Raw genomic sequence first — 20,695 nt, 5'->3', positions numbered from 1 at the left:
TAGACTTCTCCTTCTCTCTTGTTTCATAAGTGGACAGGACTTAACAGTTTAGAAATTTTATCCCTGAAGTCAGAAGGACCTGAGTTCAAATATGATCTCAGTTCCTTAACTCTTCCTAGCTGTGTTACCCTGGACAAGTCACTTAACCCCAGTTGCTTCAGCAAAATATAAAAAGAAAAAAAGAAAGAAATTTTCCTTACCTCAAGCTGAAATACCTCCTAGGATTTTGAATTCATGTATATGGAGATTGATTGAAAAAAATTAGGGAGCTTGACCCTAAACAAGAGTCATATTTTCCAGGATTTCAGAAGCCATCCCATGGAAAAAGGATTAGACTTTTTCTCTGCTTAGAGAAACTAGTGTTCCCACCTTGGCACCCTCCTTTTGAAAAGTTACTGACTAGCAATTAGTTTGACACACCATTTTGTCATCTCTTTGTCCCCATCCTTCTCCAATCTAATCTCGGATTTCCTCCGCCATTATTCTTTCTGTTTAGCATGTTTTCAATTTTCTTCTCTATAAACTCCTTTAGAGCAGAGTCTGTTTCTTTTCTGGCTTTATATTCCCAGCATTTCTCACAATTCCTGGAAAATAGTAGGTGTTTAATAAATATTTATTGACTAATAGATTCTTATTAAGGTCATTGATTCTTCGTTGGAGATGCAAAAATCATTGAATCCAACCTCCCTTCTTTCATTTTGTAAATGAAGAAACAGGATCCCAGAGAGGGTAAATCATTTGCCCATGATCAATAATGGCAATAAGTACAGGCTCTTTGACCTTAGCTTTATGAATACACTCCTTAAAATTTGTCACTTAGAACCAAATGCAATACCATCTAACCATTAAAGAGTAATAGTGAACCTCCTAATGTTGGATACTGTTCTTTTTATTTTTAAAGACTAAAACCATGTTCTTTATTGCAGAGATGGGCTCTTTAAATACAACTCTATAAAGCAGAGGCTGCTTTCCTGAGGTTGGGGGTTAAGTGACTTGCCCAGGGTCACACAGCTAGGAAGTGTTAAGTGTGTGAGATCAGATTTGAACTCAGGTCCTCCTGAATTCAAGGCCGGTGCTCTATCCACTGCCCCTAAAGCAGATAATCTTAACCTTTTTTTATCTCATAGACCTAGGAACATGCTATAGCCTGCTCAAGAAATCCAGAGAGGTGATTGTTAAATTTTCAGAAAAGCATGAGCATTTATACCTTGTAAATGACAAATGCTATAAATCAGAACTTCATTTATTTATTGTTTTTTTTTCTTTACTTTACAAAGTAGAGAATATGTTAATAATGCACATTAAATTTAAAAGTATGTAATTTCCTCCCTCTCCCCTACCCAGAAAGCTGGTTGTTGAACATTTACTAGAATGCTCCCACATGCATCCCCTTGGCAGTCTTGTGAAACCTATGCAACCTTTCTCAAAATGTTTTTAAATGTATAAAATAAAATATATAGGTTATAAGGGAAGCCAATTATATTGAAAATAAATATAAAAACACATTTTTAAATTTCACAGATTTAAGCTGAGGTCAAGAAGCCTTGCTTAAAGGAAATGAGAATATAAATGAAAGGACAAGAAATTAATTTTGTCATTGTGACCCATTCTGCCACCTGTTTTCTATTCCCCTAAAATATTCTTTGGCTACCTTAAAAACATTTTCCATTCCTCAAGTATTCTACTTGCCAATGTTATTTCCCCAAGAAAGATTTCACACAACATCTGTCTCAGCTAATTGTTGAGAAAACCAATCAGATTATATTATTAAAGTGATTCATGCCTTTAAGTGATGGGTTTAACTGACATGCTTATAAGCTTAATTGTCCTAAGGCTTTGTAGAGGGAAGCACAGGCCTTCTTAATCCAGTGACTATTCTACTAAAAGCTCATAGACTTAGAGCTGCTAGGGACCTTAGAAGTTATTTGATCCAATGTGTTCATTTTATAGTCAAGGAAACAGTTCTAGAGAGCCTTGAATTCATGCTATATAGATATTGATTAGAAGATTAGAGATATTGAGCCTGAAGAAGAGACATGTTTTCCAGTATTTCAGACATCATCCAGGGAAGAATTAGATTTGTTCTCTGCTTGTGGAAACAGAAGCTACCACTTTAGTATCTTCCATTTTTGAAAGGTCACTGATGAATGATTAGATTGAGAAATATAGATTCATAAAACTTGAAAAGTTGATTAAAAGATCACATGGTACAGGGGCCATTTTTATTTGTTTTATGGGCTGGGAAGCTCATTCCTCCTTTGACAAAACTAGCAGTCTCAGAGAAGGTTAGAACAAATCCTAGGGACAGGTGAAGGACAGGTGTTTGTGAAAGTTACCACCTAATTGGGTTCAATGCTAGGAAAAAAAATACACACAGGAGAGTTTAATTGAAGGTTTCAGGGCAAAGGTCCAAGATCATTAGGGTTCAGAGGAACAGTGAATGGCAAAGCCTGAGGTTTCAGAGGGTCAATGGCAAAATCATGAGTTTATAGTAGTGTCCACCAGAAAGTGCAATTATTTCAGCTATAACTTAAAAGGGTGGTGGGTGGGAAAAAAATTGTTCAAACAAAGAGGGAAATTTATTTTTATGTATTAGAGATATGAAAGAATATGAGCTAGATTAGTCTCTTTCCTTCCACTTTTAAATCTTTAATTTCTTTTTATTTTTAAAGATTTCATGGATCTTATATACATATCTCATTTCAAAGATAGTGAAAGATCCAATACTGAAAACATAGGGATGATGGGAAAAGAAGAGAAATAATGACAGCATTCATATTACACTTTAAATTTTACAAATTTTAAATTTTTCTTTACTAGTAATATCTCATTTTGTCCTTACAATTCTAGAAGGAAGGTATTAAATTTATTATCTTCATAAATGCAGAAATTAAGACAGAGAGATTGATTACTAAGTGATTTGCTCAGGCCTGAGATCTGATCCCAGCTTTGGTATTCACAAAATGTGAATGGCTCTGTTTATAACAAAATAGACTATTTTTTTTTAACTTTATTTCATTTATATAGGGAACCACCAACAAGGAAATTTCCTCTATCACTTTAAATATACCAGCAGCACTTTTGTTTAAGGAGTTATCTGTAAAAGGAGAAATTTAGTGACTTTCCTTGGGCTACTGGAGCCAATATATATTGCAAGCAAGAGAGTTAGACCTTGACCCGACTGGCATTAACAGTGGCTCTCTTTCCACTTACAGGGTCAGGGCTAAGTACCCTTATCAAATGTGGTATGGTAGGGGGGAAGAGTCAACAATCCTTAAACATACGATTCTTTTGGTTTGGCAAGTTGGGGTAAAAGCCTGGTCTTCAACCAAGTAAGTATATTTCCCATAAGACCAATTATTGACAATTCATAGACCTTGGATTTGGTTTTTAGCAGTAAATTAAGGTTTGCTATAGGTAGCTGAGTGCCATATTATTCATGTGATTATTGTTGGGAAATTTGATCTGGGTTTGTCCTGGGATTTTTATTTACCACAGTTGCTTTTGGGAAAGAAGGTTTACTATATTTTTAAAAAAATAAAATAAAACAATTTTCAGACTTAGGCCACTGCTTATACAGGTTGTAAAAAGAAAAAAAAGTTATAGGGACAATGAAAGAAAGGTGTAATCTTGTTCTATTGTTGTTATTTATACTTTATTCTCAAAGAGGATCATGATATCAGGAAGGGGATGCCATGACATGCAAGTGAATTGGATTTAAGTGAAGGAAGGCTGTGCAAGGTCACCTGTTCTCATTGTTTCCTCCAGAGTCATCTGGGTCAGATATAGATCAGAATGACTGAACAAGGCCCTGATTGCAGTGGGAGACTTGGTCCTTTTAAGCTAAAGATCTTCTATAGGCCTCAAGTTTGACTGAGGCAACCTTTTATGTTTAGCATTAATGATGTTTTTGATTTGAAGGGGAAAAAAGCCTTTCATTAGCAGAGATAAACTCCTCCATGTCCCAACAATAAAAGTTCATTCTGTTGTGTTTGATTTAATCTTTACCTGTGGTCAATAAATAAAGAAAATAACAGTTCTGATAAAGGCTTAATGTAAAAGCTTGACACAGTTTTTAATGAAAGCAGTATTCCTCTTAATTAAATGCATTTTCTTTTTAATTAACTTGCAATAGGTAGAAAGTATACTTATTTGTTCAAAAAAGTTAGGTATCTAATAATAATCTTATAGTGTTAATACCAAAAAGAGACCTGGCTGTGAATTGTTAGGGGGGGAAATTGGTATCAGGGTATTAGAGGGGTGTCCTTTTCACTTTTCTCTGACCAACCAACCAGGGCTTTCTCATTTGGATAGTCTAGAATTCCTATTCTGGAATTCTCTACTGGGTGTCCATGAATTTCTCTGTTAAACAAATTTTGGTAATTGTATTTTAGTATTATTGATTTTCTTTAGAATGCTATGGATTTTATTTTCTATATTTAAAACCATTCTGAGAAAGGGTCGAATATAGAAAAATGTGACGGGAGAAGTTAAGAACAAATTCCTCAGTAATATTGCCAAGGTTTTTGCTTTGTTTTAATTTTGGCTATTTGAGGAAATGGAGGGTGTTGGGGATATTTGCCTATGAGGTGTGGTCTGACAAGGAAGAGCTAATTTGGGTTTCTGACCATTAGTCAAATGAGAGTTATAATTCAACCAAAGTTTCAGGAGAGAACAACATGGTACCACGTATACATCTCTGCTTCTGATGCTCACCATTTCTGGCAAATCATTGGGACCTCAGTTTTCTCATCTGAAAAGTAAGGAAGTTAGATTAGCTATACTCTGAAGTATATGGTTGGGGGCCAGATTAAGTGATGACGGTGCAAATATTTAGAGTTTCGTCAAGGAGAGCCACCTAATTATTTGCTGGCCAAGTAGTATAATGGATAAAATTCTGGGCCTGGAGGCAGGAAAACCTGAGCAATATGGCCTCACATTAACTGTATGAATTTGAGAAGTTTCACCTATCCCAGCCTGTTTCCTTATCTGGAAAATGAGGGTATTGGACTTGCTATGGCCATTTTAGCTCAAGATATGTGGTGCTAAGAGCTCGGGATGCAAAAGAATCAGCCCTTAATATGTTTACAAATTGGTGGGAAGCAGGGTATAGGCTCACCAAGTGAGACAGCATACGGGCAAACAAACAAGGACAGAGCCTTGGAGGATTCTGGGACTAGAGGTAAAGAGGAACCAATGAAAAGGTACAGGAGAAATTCCAGGAGAAAGGAGAGAACCAAGGTGGGATAGCTTCATAGACTTGAGAAAGGAGAGGATATTTGGAAAGAACGGAGGCTGGTCAGCATTGTCAGATGCTCCAAGGTCAGAGGAAGGAAAACCACAAGAATGGGGAAGAGGGTGAGATATGAGGAGGTGGTGAGGAAGCAGAGAGAGACAGGGGTGGATATTCTTTCTAGAAGCTGGAATGTGAGAAGGGAGAGAAACACAGATTCAAGGGAAGGCTATTTGGGGATGTGGAAGACTTGAAGATGAAGGAAGTCCAGGAGACAGATGAGGAGCTAAGACAGCAAAGGGGAGGGATGAGATCAGGATGCAGGTGGAGGGGTAACATCAGGACACAGGCAGAGGATTAACTTTCTAAAACCAGAAATAAAGGGAGTTAAGTCAATGCAGAGTGGTGAGAAGGTAGGGGTTACAGGTCCTTTTACGGATGATTTTCATCTTTTTAAGAAAGTGGGAAGCAGAGAGAGGTGGGCTGAGGGTTGAGTTAAATATTTCAAGAGAGTTCAGAAGGTTTGTGTCAGGTGAAATATGACTCTACAAGGGAGTCAGTAACAGGTAGGGGCTGGACCTTGTGAATGAACTGGTATGTGACACTCCCAGGTGAGTGGCTACCCATTTCTATGAACACCTTCCTTAAAACTTCTTTTCTGAAACACCCAGAGGTGCTCCCATAGCCAGTATCTGTCAAAGAAAAGGCCTGGGAACCCCTGCCTTCCTCTATCCAAGGCTACTGCATGTGAGAAAATGTTCCTGACTCTCCCTGCCTTTAAGGTTAGCCTTCTACTGTATTACACTGACTTTCAAGGAGTCAATAAGATATTAATTTGAAAAACCAAACATGATGAGATCTAGTCAGACATCACTTCTAGAATGCCCCTAAGAAATTCTCCTTAAGAATCTGAAAAGTAGCCAATGCCATGTGGATTCCCAGCGGCATGTGCGATAATGGGAAGAAGGCAACGAGGTAGGTTATTTACCTCCCCCTGCCAGAGACATCTGCCAAACTCTTAGAACCCCTGACTCTCCCCAAGGCAGTGCAGGGAATCCTGAACAACAGCATGCTGTTGATTCATCCTAGTTTATTTAGCCAGGGTTTTAGAGTCAGCATGCTTCCCAGTGTAACCCATCTTTCATGTCGCAATACTAGTGAGATATGAAGGACTGTCACCTCCATAATAAGGTCCTAGACCAAAAGCCCCCTTCTCAGCTTCCATCTCAGAGAAGGCACATTTTGGGAATGGCCCGAGTTATATGAGTGAAGATTATGTGTCATTTGCTGGACACAACCTTCACCCCATAGTTATAACTGACATTACACCTTGATTCTAGCACTGAGCTCAGGTGATCTTTCTACTTTCTCTGCAACAAAATCAGGAAGCAAACAGTATGGACATCAACCAGTCAGCTTATTGGTTAATCAACCAGCACTTTTGTAAACCTTAGAATGATATGTAATCATTAGCTATTATTTTTCTTATTTATCATTCCTTCCTTCCTTCCTTCCTTCCTTCCTTCCTTCCTTCCTTCCTTCCTTCCGTCCGTCCGTCCGTCCGTCCGTAAGGTAATTGGGGTTAGTTGACTTGCCCAGAATCACACAACTAATAGTAGATTTGAATTCCAGTCTTTTTCACTCCAGTGCGGGTGCTCTCTCCACTTTGCTACCCCATTATCATTATTTATTAAGCCCATTCTATGTGCTAGGCACTGGGACTATACACATACTCAAGGAGCTTCTGTTCTAATGGTGTCCTTCTAACACTCCTTTCTATCCTTAGGTTCCACATGGATGGTTGAGGTGTTCAAGTCTTGCTCATCATTCAAAGCCATGGGTAAGTCCTTCCCACATGTGCCAATTTATCCTTGGGGGGCTTTTGAGCTCTGGGGTTCAAGTTTTACACATCAAAGGGAAGCTGAAAAAGAGGAAGAGAAGATTAGGTGATTTCCAAGGTTCTTTCCAATTCTAAACCTGTGATCCAGCATGGTGTACAAAAAGAGTACTATGACTTGAAATCAGGAAAAACTTGGATTCAGATCTCCCCTCTACCCGTCATTTATCTCATTCATCTTGTTACTTCATCTGTAAGGTCAGATGGTACCTATAGTTCCTGTCTCAAGATAGCTTTTGAAAGAACAAAAGGATAATGGATGTTAAAGTGCTTTGCAGTGCTTTAATTGCTATAAACTAGGAATTCTGAGAATCGTGGATTGAATGTAGGAATACAATTTAGAAACTGTCTAGAACTCTTACGACCTATCCTGAAGATCCCACTGATTCTAAGGGAGCATGGAGCTCACAAGCTTTGATCACAACACTGAAGTGCTGGAAGAGATCTTGGAAAATCCATCCAGACCAACCCTTTCATTTTGTAGCAGGGCCACAATTCTAGCAAATTATAGAGCCAGGATTTAAACTTAAGTCTACTGAGTCCCAATCTTGTATTCCTCCCATTGCACAATGATAATCAATGGAACTGAATATTATTATTTAGTCACTCCAGTTGTGTTCATCTCTCCATGACCTCATAGGGGGTTTTCTGGGCAAAGTTACTAGAGTGATTTGTCATTTCCTTCTCAGGGTCAAGCGACTTGCCTGGAGTCACACCATCAGGTGTCCGAGGTCAAATTTAAACTTCTTGATTTCCTGACTCCAGGCTGGTTGATCTATCCACTATGTTACCCAGTTGCTCCCACAAACAACCAAGCAAATGGATTTTCATTCATTGTGACATCCTGTTATAGTAACTTCCTTGTGATTTTTAGCAACTCCTTTCCCTTCTCTGGGACTATTTCCCAATCTATACAACTAAGAATTTAGTCTCAGAGGTTCCCTTCCAGCTCGGTTTATAAATGTAGTATTTGGCCCAGAGATATTGTTGAGTAGGGGGTATGAAAACCAAAAGATTCCACTTAGAAAATAAAGTAGCATTCACAATGCAGAGGACCACAAGATGCCCTGAAATCTACTTTAGAGCTTTCAAAGGATATTATGAAGGGTCAGTTGCCACAAATGCAGAAGATAGAGTCTCAAATGATGTCTATCTGTCTCTGTCCCTTTCTTGATGTCTGTCCCTCTTTTTCTCTCTCTCCCCCCCACTACATACATTATAACTTATTCCACACATAAACACACATTCTATCTCTTTATCCACAGTTACACGTATGTGCACATGTATTACTCATCTGGTTTAAATACTCTGGTGCCATGGAAGGATCAGCCACGTCATGCTTTTGGCTCATAGATACTACCAGGAGACCTGGGACAGTGTATGGGTAGCTCCTGACGGTGCACAGGTGTCCTTGCAGATACGTAGTTTACAATAATACAGAATAAATTATATTAAAGAGAAGATAACAGACAGAGACCGCTGATTTAGTGGCTTCTGGGCCCAGCTCCTCAGAAGTGCTTCCTGTCTTGAGTGCAGGCCCTGTGGGGTAAGTCCTATTCTAGCCCCTCAATTTCTGCTGATGGAAAGGGGTCCATTTGAGGATACTTCTCCACTTTCTCCCAGTCTTCAATATTTCTTAGCCCAAACTCTGCCACATTCTCGGTTTGGGCTGTCTATAGTCCCCAAAACTACAGTAATACCTTCTTACAACATCGTAGTAGCAGTAGTAGTAGTCGTAATAAAAGCTAACATTTACATGTTACCTTAAGGTTTGTTTTACATGTTACCCTCAAGGTTTGTAAAATACCATATGTATATGTGTATATGTGTGTGTGTGTGTATATATATATATATATATATATATATATATATATATATATATATATATATATATATATACACACACACAAACACATGTATTTATGTATATATATTTATAATATCTCATGTGATTCTAATGACAACTCTTAAGTTGGTGTTGTTATCCCCATTTTACAGATGACATTAAGTAATTTGTTCAAGATCACAGTTGATAGAATAGTGCCTGCCCATTTTATGGATGAGAAAACTAAGACTCAGTTTAAGTAATTTGTTCAAGATCACAATTGATAGAATAGTATCTAAGGAAATAGATTTTGAAGTCAGGTCTTTTCCATTACAAGACCAGTGTTCAATGCAAAAAAAAACCTTTTAGTCAATCAGTCACTTTTATTAAACACCTACTATGTGCCAGGCATGTTGCTAAGTTTCCTCCCTTCTGGTGGGCTCTTCTGGAAATCTTTCCTCTCTTTCTGGGAGGAGGGGGGAGCTGTGGCTGCTTTCCTTCAGAGAACATTGCTCCTTAGGAGGTGGGGATGGGGAGAAGAGACTCCACAGAAATTAGGGAGCTTCCTTTTGAGATGAACCAGTTAAGTAATTTCATAATTTATCCACAGCAGTCCTTTCCTTTGTGTCTCAGATTTGGAGTTAGTGTTCCTAAGAAATTGTTGCAGGCCCCCCTCCCTCCCCCCATTCTCAATGGGTTTATCAGCTGTAATTGTCTTTCAGAGTTAGGAGGGAAGAAAAGACTCATGAAAATAACTAGGTTCAGGGGCCAGGAAAGTCATTGTCTTCTCCTTGTGGCAAACCTTCCCGGGATGTTGGCCCTCCCTTAAAAAAAAAAGGAATAAAACTTCTGAAAAAAATGAATCAGAATAAGGGTACAAGTCATAATTTAGTCTTGGTCAAGAGAAACAGAAGCAGAGGAGAAAGGGATGGGTAAAGATGCAGATGGGGTTTTGTTTAGTAGAAGATAAGAAGGGAGTCACAAATAGAGACCAACTTTAAAAAGAAAGAGAAAAGAAAAGCCTCATTAGCTGCGGCTATGCTCTGTGTCCTAAAAAGCTTGGCACCTGAGAAGGAATCTCCTTTTGGAAAGGAAATGTCTGTTCTAGCCGCAGTCAAGGGAAACAGGCAGAACCTGTTACAGGAGAGAAGCCAGGAAAGGCTTTTCTCTAGTTTGCTGGCCTGTTGTGGTAGGGCTCTTTCCTTTTTTTACAAAAGGTTAAGCCAGTGTGTATTCCTCCTGGGCAGCATAGGAGCCAGACACTAGAAATCCATTGCCAACCATGGAGCAAGAAATCATGTTAATCAGCAGTCCCCTGATCCCATAGTTCTAATGAAACTGCTCTCTCCAACTTACTCATAATTTTTTGGGGTAAATATTATTTTTCCCGATTATATGTAAAGTAGTTTTTAACATTTATTTTTATAAGATTTTGAGCACCAAAATTTTCTCTTTCACTCCCTGCCCCGTAACACAACAACTAACTTGATATAAGTTATATATGTAAGTCATATTAAACCTATTTCTGATGTTACTCATGTTATGAAAGAAGCAACAGAAAAAAAGGGAAAAAAACCACAATTTTTTTAAAAGTGAAAATAGTATGTTTCCATCTGCATTCAGACTCTGTGGTTGTTTCTCTAGATGTGGATAACATTTTCTATCCTAAGTCTTTTGGAATTATCTTGGATATTGTATTGATGAGAAGAGCTAAGTCTGTCAAGTCTGATCACCATACAGAGTCCAGTCCAGTGCCTCATCCTGGTGTTGAAATAGCTCTAAGATCAGGGGTTCTCAAACTATGGCCTGCAGGCCAGATGTAGCCGCTGAGGACGTTTATATGGCCACCGGGTTACGGCAAATGGGCTGAGGGGCGGAGACAGTGTGAGCTTTTGTTTTTACTATAGTCCGGCCCTCCCACAGTCTGAGGGACAGGGAACTGGCCCCTATTTAAAAAGTTTGAGGACCACTGCAAGTCTTCAGAAGTTCTGTCTGTAGAAGACATTTACTATGTACCATGTTCTCCTGGTTCTTCATTTTGCATCAGTTTATCTTTCCAGGTGTTTCAGAAATCAACCTGCTCAGCATTTTTTATAGCACAATAATATCCACTATATTCATATACTACAGCTTGTTGAGCCAATGGGGAGAATCATTTTTAAGAAGAAATAATTTTACTCATAATCTATTAACAATGATATCTGTGACTTTTTCCTCAGTCCATTTTCTTTTTGACCTCTCCATCTTTTGATATCACTGACTGCCCCCTCTTCCCTCCCCTTTAAATAATTTTCCTTTGATTGTGTTTTCTGTTTCTTCTCTTATTTGTATCACTGTACCTTATCAATCTCAGTTTTCTTTATTGTTTCATCATTAATCTACTATTTTCTAGCATGGATTGTTCTGGAAACTTCTACCATGAATCATCTTCTATATTTATACTCTCTCTTAGTGATGTTATGTCTTAACCATATCAGACATCTGCTTAAAAGTCTTCAGTGCCTCCTTATTACCTCCAAGATCAAAATTTCCCATCCTGGGATTTTAAGCACTTCACAACCTAGCTTTTTTTTTTTTTAATAAGTTTTTATTTGTATCTTTTTGTTTTTACAGAGCTTGAATTTTCTCATCCCATTTTCTAACAGAAAACTCTGTCTATCAAAAAACTTTTTAAGAGGGGAAAAAAAGGTGAAAATCAACTTCCTCACAAAACTCCTAATACAGGCAAAATTCCTCACTTATCTACTCCATACCAATTCAAAATAGTGGGAGGAGATGTTTTCTTATCTGTCTTCTTTGGGGCAGAGCTTGTACTTTATCATTTTCCAACATTCATGGTGGCAATTCTTTCCATTTCGTTACTGTTTTTTTGTTTTCTTGTCTCACTGGTCACTTTTCATCAGTTTATCTAAGTCTTTTTAAGCTCCTCTGAATATTCCTCATGCTGGTCATTTCTCTCTGCACAGTAATACATTATACTCACACCCCATGATTTATTGAGCCATTCCACAATTTCTGTCTAGCCCACCTCTGTTTTCACACTACATTCCAGCCTAACTATTTATGCAGGTTCTCTGATCGTTCAGATTTATTTTCACAGTGTCACTGGCTGTCCTGAAGTCCCAGCCTAATGCCTTATCCTGGTGTGGAAATGGCTCTGAGCCTTCCAAAGTTCTGCCTGTGGAGGATTGAGACCTGGCATGTATTGGCCAGGTGTGGATTCTGGCCTCTTGGTATGGCTGGGACGAGGGATGCTTTGTCATCCAATAAATAGAATAGCTAATTTTGGAGAGGCTGATCACCCATTTGGTCACAAACAGATGAATTTATAGCCATGGAAATTCAGAGAGGTGATCTACTAAGGTGTGGAAGGGTTCCAGCCTGTGTCAGTGAAGGTAGTGCTCATACCATGACAATAAACATAGTGTTTATGTCATAGGGATATGTGGAAGTCAGCTGTAACTCATTAACAAAGATGATTTAGTTATGAAATGTTGTATTAAAGGTATCATCAGATACTTGATGTGTCTGTGTATTCACGTATTTATGACAATAAAAGGAGGTGAGCAAATCATGTAATGAGAAGTTGGACTAATAAGTGGACAGGTGATGGTGATCTATTGAATGGTATCTATCATATGTAGCCCAAAAGGATAGGCTTCCTGAAAGAAAGGTTCCTTTATGGAGGATTTAAGGAAAGGTTGACAAGTATTGCACAAGATGAGAAGTAGAGGTCTGAGCCACAATGGGGCTGCCCATACTCATGAAAACAAAGATGCAGAAAAGCTTCTCTTTGTGTCTATTTTCTATGGTTGGTTCAGTCTTTATAGAGATGCTAAGCTTAGTGTCCACCAGATGGCACTGTAAGATTGCATTTGTTTTTAACTATGGGCTCTGGTGCTTTTAAGGAAAAAAAAAGTTTTTTAAACTTTAAAAATCAGAGTCAGAGCTAGAAGGAACCTTACGTCCCTTCATATTACACTTCAACTCCTTCATATTGCACTTGGGGAAACTGAGGCCTTATAGTAAGTTTCTAAGTTTCAAGAGTGGAACTAGAACATAAAGATCAAACTGTCCTCAATAGTAGGAAAGGTATATATATATAGTGCAGGAATAGGTCATCAAATAAGGAAGTACCTGATTATCTCCTCTCCATCCACAGAGACAGCCTGAGGGATCACCTACAAGGTCCCAGAACCTTTTCTTTGTTATAGCCCGTAAATCCTTTCAGAGAAAAATGATTTTAAATACATAAAGTAAAATGCATGGAAAACCATCATATTGAAATAGTTATTGAAATATTTTTTAAATAAATTCACAGATCCCAGGCTAAGAGTTCCTGGTTATAGAACACAATCACATCTCACAGATGAGGAAAAGGAGCCACAGAGCTGTTAAATAATTCAAGGTTATAGAGATAATAAAGAGCCAGTATTTGATTATTTTACTTTAAATTCAATATTCTTTCCATATTCCTCACCTCTATTGACTTTCCCTCTTCCTGAGTGCAGAGAAAAAAGCCCTCCCTTTCTTATAGACACTTGCATAATATTTTGAACCTTGGACTCAAGGATTTACCCAGATACTGGCAAAGTAGCTAAAAGTTGGGGGCACTTAACTAGGACTAGGGATTCTAAGTGACCTCACTTAGAAGTAGATACAAGTTGGGGGGGGCAGCTAGGTGGTGCAGTGGATAGAGCACCAGCCCTGAAATCAGGAGGACCTGAGTTCAATTCTGGTCTCAGACACTTAACACTTCCTAGCTGTGTGACCCTGGGCAAGTCACTTAACCCCAGCCTCAGGGAAAAAAAAAAGTGTATACAAGTGAAATGACTCAACAACAATAACACACCCAAGATTGTTGAGGGTTAAATGAAATAATAATGCACATAGTAAGCTCTCTGTGTTAGTAGTTTCATCATCATCAACATCATCATATTTACTGTTATCCTCATCATCATATTAATTATCATCATTGTCATCATAATCATCCTCACTTTCATTGTTAGTGTCATCATCATCCTCATTCTTGTCATCATCATATTCATTGTTATCATGTTCATTATTATCATCATATTCAATGTTATCATCTTCATTATCATCATCATATTCATTATCATCTTCATTATCATCATCATATTCCTTATTGTCATCATCATGTTCATTGTCATCATCATCGTCTTCATTATCATCACCATTATCATATTCATTATTATCATCATATCATTATCATCACCATATTCATTGTTGTCATCATATTCCTTGTTGTCATCATTGTATTCATTATCATAATCATATTAATTGTTCTCATCATAATCATTATTATCATCATATTATTATCATTCGTTGTCATCATCATTATCAGTCTGGTCATGCAGTTGCTCAGACTGCATTAAGGGTTCCCAGGATGGATCATAGTTGATTTAGAACTGGGAGGGACCTTACTTTAGAGGTCACCTGGCACAGTCATCTTAGAGAGATGAGGAAATTGAGACTCGGTTACTTGCCCAAGGATACATAGTAGTTTATATCAGAGTGAGCAGGTTGCAAACCTCTATCTGGGTACAGGAGTGAAGGTCCTAACTTCATAGTGTTACTTTGAAGCTTATGTGAAGTAATGTATATAAATAACTAAAGAAATGTAGGCTGTTGTTACTCTTTTCTCCTTTTTTACCTTCACTCTTTAATTGTCTACTTTGTAGCAAAAGATCTAGTTTTCCCCTTTTACAAATGAGGAAAACTGAGGCTTTGATGTCAAAGGGGTGACTTGTACATGGTCACTCAGGGCTAGAGACAGAACAGCTCTTCTGTTACAAGAATGATGCTCTTTCCACACTAGCACATTGAGGACAATCCAGTCATTTCTTATTTGCTGACCTATTATTCCACTCCATACCTTTCCCACTAATCAGGACAGTTTGAGATTTTATTCCTCATTTTACTGTTGATCTTATAGTGAGATCACGATATCAAATGAGAGAATGTTTTTAAAACCTTTAGCACAGTGCCTGGCACGTAGCAGATGCTCCTTAAATGTCTGTGGCTTCCTTTTTACCACTCCTGTAGAGGGCCGCAAATATTGGGAATTCTGAGAAAAGTATACTTGAAGCAATGATATTTACAGCAAGCTAACTCGGTGTGATTGATGAAATGATGGTTCTCTAGTTCACATATACTTTGTATGGTGATGTAATGGTTCTACAGTTGGCACATGCTCAGTGTGCTGTAGTGATGTAATTGTACTAAGGTATTTAAGGGCTGGGAGGACTTGAAACAAGCAGATTTGAGAGAGATTCCGGTGAGAGTGTGTTCAACCTTAATCTCAGACTCCAGACTCCAGAGAGAGCTAGCCCAAACATTACATACTCCCTCGTAAATTTGTCTTGTTCTCTAACACATCTCACACGGACAGCTTCAGACTATGCAGTAACTCAGTGCTTAAGCCCTGGATATGCATGAGAGCAGGCGCTTCCATTCTAATGTAGAGGAAGTCTCTATGGATAGAAAAGTGATAGTGGGAAGAATTTTGTTTGGAAAGACATTGGACAGATGAATGGGAAGTAGAATCGGGGTGGAAAAATGGAAGGGAGGTCTAATGATAGCTTTGCAGAAGCAATGGAAATATTGATTTGTTTATAGAAAATGGGGATGAAGTGGGGTGCAGTTAAGGCAACATGAGTATAGTAAAATGTGGCTGAAATCAGCCTTACATAATAGGCTCTGTGTAGGGATGTTAAATGTTTTAACAATCAGCTCTTGGGGGGGTGGGGGTGGAGAATGTACTTAAGACATCCTTTGAAGTTTAATTTAAATTACTGACATTTTTCCCATCACTTTTTTAAGTCTAGGTGACCAATAGCACAAATCAAGTGCTGATCTGTAACCTTTGCTCATTCTGAAGTCAGTTCATGCTAGTTCCAGCATACCCTTGGATATGGAAGACAGGAATTGAGACTTTTAGAGCTGATTTTAAAAATTCTCACTCCCAGTGGAGATAGGCAACCATTTGTAATTTTTGGATCATTTTAAAATAGGCATTTGAAGGTGGGGGACTTCTGTACTCCTCTATCAATCTTTGTTGCATAGACCTTCTAATGTTGGTATGATTGATTCATTTCAATGCTTCTTTGGGCTCTGGGATCTCTTCTATGTGAATATCATCTTTCCCCACCAGATTGGATTGTAGACCCTCCATGTCGCTCATCCCATGTATCTTTTGAGTTCAATAAAGATAGTCTTTCTGGGGCTTTAGTTGTGTCCTTTGGACACCATGATCATACCAATATCAACTATCACTTAAGCTTTCCTTCTCTTGCTACCCGGCCAGCCCATCTAGTTTTTGTTGTTGTTGTTAGTTTGTTTCTATTTAGTTCAGACATTTCTTTGATGGTCTCCTGTAGCAAGACCTTCTATCTCATGATGTTCTCTTGCAATTGTGTTAACATCTTGCCCATCTCCATTACCGTTTTGGTGATTCTTAACTTCAGTTCTTCAAAGAATATGGAATTCCACAAACAGCAATGTTGCTGTGACATCATTGGATAAAAATATTGATGTTAAAAATATAGAACTTTTGTTTCAATATCATTTAAAGAATTTTGCAATATAAACGCTATTCTGCCAATTTCTTCCATCTGTTCAGTTTTGATCTTGCCTCATTGTCCTTTTGCAATGTCTAAGAGAGATAATGGGAGAAAAACTTGATGGGAAAACTTAGTGAGGCTTCTGCACACAGTAAGGTCTTTAAAGTTTACAAAATGCTTTTCCCAAAACAACATTGTGAGTGGATTACATAACATGACATGTCTGTTTTCCAGGTGAGAAAACTGAAGCTCTAACATATGGCCATCATCAGAGAGAAGATTCAAACTCAGCTCTCATGGCTTCAAGTCCAATAGTCTTTTCTCATACAGTAAATATTTATACTTTGAACTTTCTTAGCAAAGTACTTAGTGAGAAGAGAGGATACCTGGTGCGAGGGGAAAAGGACAGAACCTGGAATCAGGAGACCTGGTTGTAATCTTTTATTGAATCTAAATCTTCCCTCAGGATTATATGCTATAAAACCACGTCATAACATTTTAGTGTCTTCTATTCATGAAACAAAATCTAGATACAAGCTGAGGAGGAACATTGGAAATTTAAAAGCTTATATATTAAGCTCAACTTAATTAAAACCTAGAACTAATCTGGGAAAGTAACTCCACTCCTACTTGGGCAAATCCTAGTAAATTGTACCCTGAAATCTTTGGTTGTTAATCATATGAACTCTAGAATCTGGATACTATTCCTTTGTTTTTGGTCTTTTAGGATGTAGTGTTTTAAATTTATCTCTATATAGCCTTTCTTCTCCCATGCCATGCCTTGTGAGCATTGATTTTTTTTTGAAGTAAAATTCTTTTATGTAAATTAGGATCAGAGCTTAATACTACATGGAGATTTGTTCTATATTAAGAGTTTCACTTGTTTTGAAGAAAGGGTAGGGTATATGACATGATAGATGCTGTCACAGTTATGGAAGAATATGTTATCCATGATACTAATCTCCTAATGGATACTTCACTGTTTTGGGATCTGCAATCTTATAGATGCATCTTCTCCATTGATGCAAATGGTCACCTCATTTCTTGCCTTTTTGTTCTCTGTGACTGGAGGTCATGTTATTTCCTGATCGGATTATCTTAAATTCCATTTGTCTTCTGATTGGGATACTGAGATAGTGGGGGGAGAAGATTAGGTGGATAGTGGAGAAGATTTTATATAGTCCCTACTATGTGCTAAGTATTATGCTAAGTGCTTTCCCAGTATTATCTCCTTGGAAACCCATAATTACCTGGTGAGGTAAGTGCTGTTATTATTCCTACCCAGCTCTCTATCCACCTACCTCTTCTTATTGATGACGCAATGAAATTATTATAGAAATCCTGACAAAACCAGGCCATTTTTGGATGATATTTTGCCTTCCATTCTTTTTGTGATGTCTCTCACAGTAATCTTTCTGCAAATTCCATTGTTCACTGAGATAATATTTTTTGTAATCTTGCATTTATTCTCTTTTGTTGTTTTGCAAAGGAACCACTGTTCTTGGAATTGGCAAAGTGATTAATTATTTGCTATAAGGAGAAATTGCTGGGCTTTTGGCCTTCTACTTGTGATGCTTGTTTTTGATCTGTTCAACTTGTATAAGAAATAGTGATAATTTTCCCCGGTGATACCATCATCAAAATTGACAAAAACTAATGTTTTCTTCCTGTGTGGGCTCATGAGTTAAACTGTTCTGTTTGTGTAAGCCAATTGTGTAAAGCAATATAATTTGAAGGTTTTAAAAGAAATTCATACCTGCAAGACTGATGTTGCACTCTGCTATGTGCTTCCTGATGGATTTAAAATGTAGTATGAGATATAACTTTTTGGGACATAAACAGCATGGGAAATTGTTTGCTTGTCTCTGAATATTTATTGCAAGGGTTTTTGTTTTAAATGTAAATGGAGGTAGGGATAGAAGAAATAAAATGGAAATTGTAAATTAAGTAAAATTAAATAAAAAAATACCCAAAATAATTTAATGCTTCAGGATTTAAGGGGTAATTGTTACTTTTAGTGTAGATATATCCTGAATGATATTTCTCCAATGAACTTGTTTTATAACACATGAATACATTATAACCAAACTATTGTATATAATATTTAAGACTATTGTTGTCTTTTCTTCTTGCTGTGTTCCCTTTTTTCCTTTGTTTCCTTCATTCTTCCCTGTCATTTTGTTTCTTTTCTCCTTTTCCCTAATATTTTCCATCTTCAACTCTTACTTTCTCCTTATTTCTCCTTATCCTCTGACATTTCTATTCATCCTTTTTTTCTATGCAGTTTTTGACATCTTTTTCTCTCATCTCTTTTTTACTGTTCTCCTTCTTTCCTATCTTCATTCCATTATTCCCTTCTTTTCCTCTTTGATATTTTTTCATTTTTCAGTTGTATCCAACTCTTTGTGATCCCATTTGAAGTTTTCTTGGCAGAGATACTAGAGTGTTTTTGGTATTTCCTTCTCCAGTTCATTTGACAGATGAAGAAACTGAGGTAGACAGGGTGGAGTGACTTGTCCAGGGTCACTCAGCTAGTTAGTGTCTGAAGCCAGATTTGAACTGGGGAATCCAGTCCAGAATTCTACTGAGACACCTATAGCTCACTCTTTGATATTGTCCTTTTTAATCACTCAATAAGCAATTCCCTCAATAAGCAAAGTCCTACCACATGCCAGGTAATATACTAGATTCTCCTTGGGGACAGGGAACGTTTTTCCTTTTCTCTCTGCATCCCCAGTGTCCAGTAAAGTGCCTGGCAATTAAGAAGCATTTAGTAAATCACTTATGAATCGAATCTTTGATACCATTCTTGTAAAATTATCATATCTTTCCTGTAAAATTACTCTTGTGAAACTAAATGTTTCCTATAATTTTTTCCAAACAGTGTTCTTGTGGAACCAGCTGTATTAGCAAGAGTATGTCTGAATTCTCAAAATGTTACTCAAGTTTGTTTCATGTTCTGCAGATCATATTTGGTGTGATTTAATGCAGTGATCCTCAAAGGATGGTCCCTTAGAGTTATCAAAATCCATTAAAAGGGTCCAAGAGGTCAAAACATTTTTTTCTAATAATACTAAAATGTTTTGATTTCCATATACTAAACATTAGTAGATATATCCCGTATAAACAAAGATTTTTCGTGTCCTCAATAATTTTGAGGTATAGAAAAGAGTTGAGACTACAAAGTTTAAGAACCACTGATTCAGTTGGTCTTTGCCAAGCAGTGACCTAACTTTTTCAATTGGTTTAGATTGTTCTTCTTTTTTTTTTTTATTATTACTTTATATATTTTGACAGAGTAATATTATTTTTTATTTATTGCTAATGAAAAAAAATTAACTAATTAATTTAAAGGTTAAATGCAAAACAAAACAAAAGTAGAAAAAATATAAAACATTGCCATGTACACAGCAGAATAGGAGAGGATCCAAAATATGAAACAAGATTTGCATTTATTTTAACAAAATATTTTCATCAGCTGACTATCCAACTTATGTTTTTACTTTCAAAGATGACAGTAGGATAACTTCTGTATTCAAGCCTCATAGTATTTATTAAGTTTTCCTCATCTACAGGTGGAGGCATCTATATTAGTTTGGAAAAAAGTTCTAGACTTGGTGTTAGAGTAACTAGATTGAAGTGGACTTTGTGCTGTTGCTCCTTGTGTGACCTTGGCAAGTCATTTCATTTTCCTCTCACCTCTAAATTCTGTGATCCTGGCATAAAATGTTCTAAAACTCTTAGCGGCCACCAATAGGGGAAACACAGTTAGGCAAAAGTCAAGACTGGCAGGGTGTGTTGTAAAATGAAGAGAAATAGAGACTTGTGTATTTAAAGTAAAAGTTTGGATAATTCAGAATGGTTTTTTTTTAATTGGTTTTGCTTAAATATTTGAATAATTAAACATTTCAATTCTCCAGTTTCATAAAATAGATTTAGATCTAGAAAGGACCCAAAGTAAAGCCAGCTCATTTGCAGAGGAGGGGATGGTTTAGTAGATGAGGGATGAGTTGCAGATTTTGCAAATTGTGTGTACCTGCAAGTGGCATCTGAACTGAGACCCTCTGACCCTAGATCCACTTTCATCGGTCATTTTTCTTCCAGAATAGGTAAATAACTGATAAATAAAGAGAATGAAAACGTTGCTTGAATACTCC

General features: G+C 37.3%; 1 long non-coding RNA gene across 2 annotated transcripts in view; it reads left to right on the top strand.

Moving 5' to 3' along the window:
* The window catches only part of LOC141542347 (uncharacterized), a 156,316-nt gene that overhangs the window by 5,726 nt on the left and 129,895 nt on the right, over positions 1–20,695 (top strand). The window contains exons 2-3 of one of the 2 annotated variants that reach the window (XR_012482134.1): positions 7,020–7,073; positions 8,396–8,676. This is a non-coding gene — a long non-coding RNA (uncharacterized LOC141542347). The remainder of the gene's footprint in view (positions 1–7,019; positions 7,074–8,395; positions 8,677–20,695) is intronic. The other variant, XR_012482135.1, reaches the window with a different exon arrangement.

The sequence above is a fragment of the Sminthopsis crassicaudata genome, chromosome 5 (genome assembly GCF_048593235.1).
Source record: "Sminthopsis crassicaudata isolate SCR6 chromosome 5, ASM4859323v1, whole genome shotgun sequence".
Classification (NCBI taxonomy): Eukaryota; Metazoa; Chordata; class Mammalia; order Dasyuromorphia; family Dasyuridae; genus Sminthopsis; species Sminthopsis crassicaudata.
This window is presented reverse-complemented; position numbering and strand designations above follow the sequence as displayed.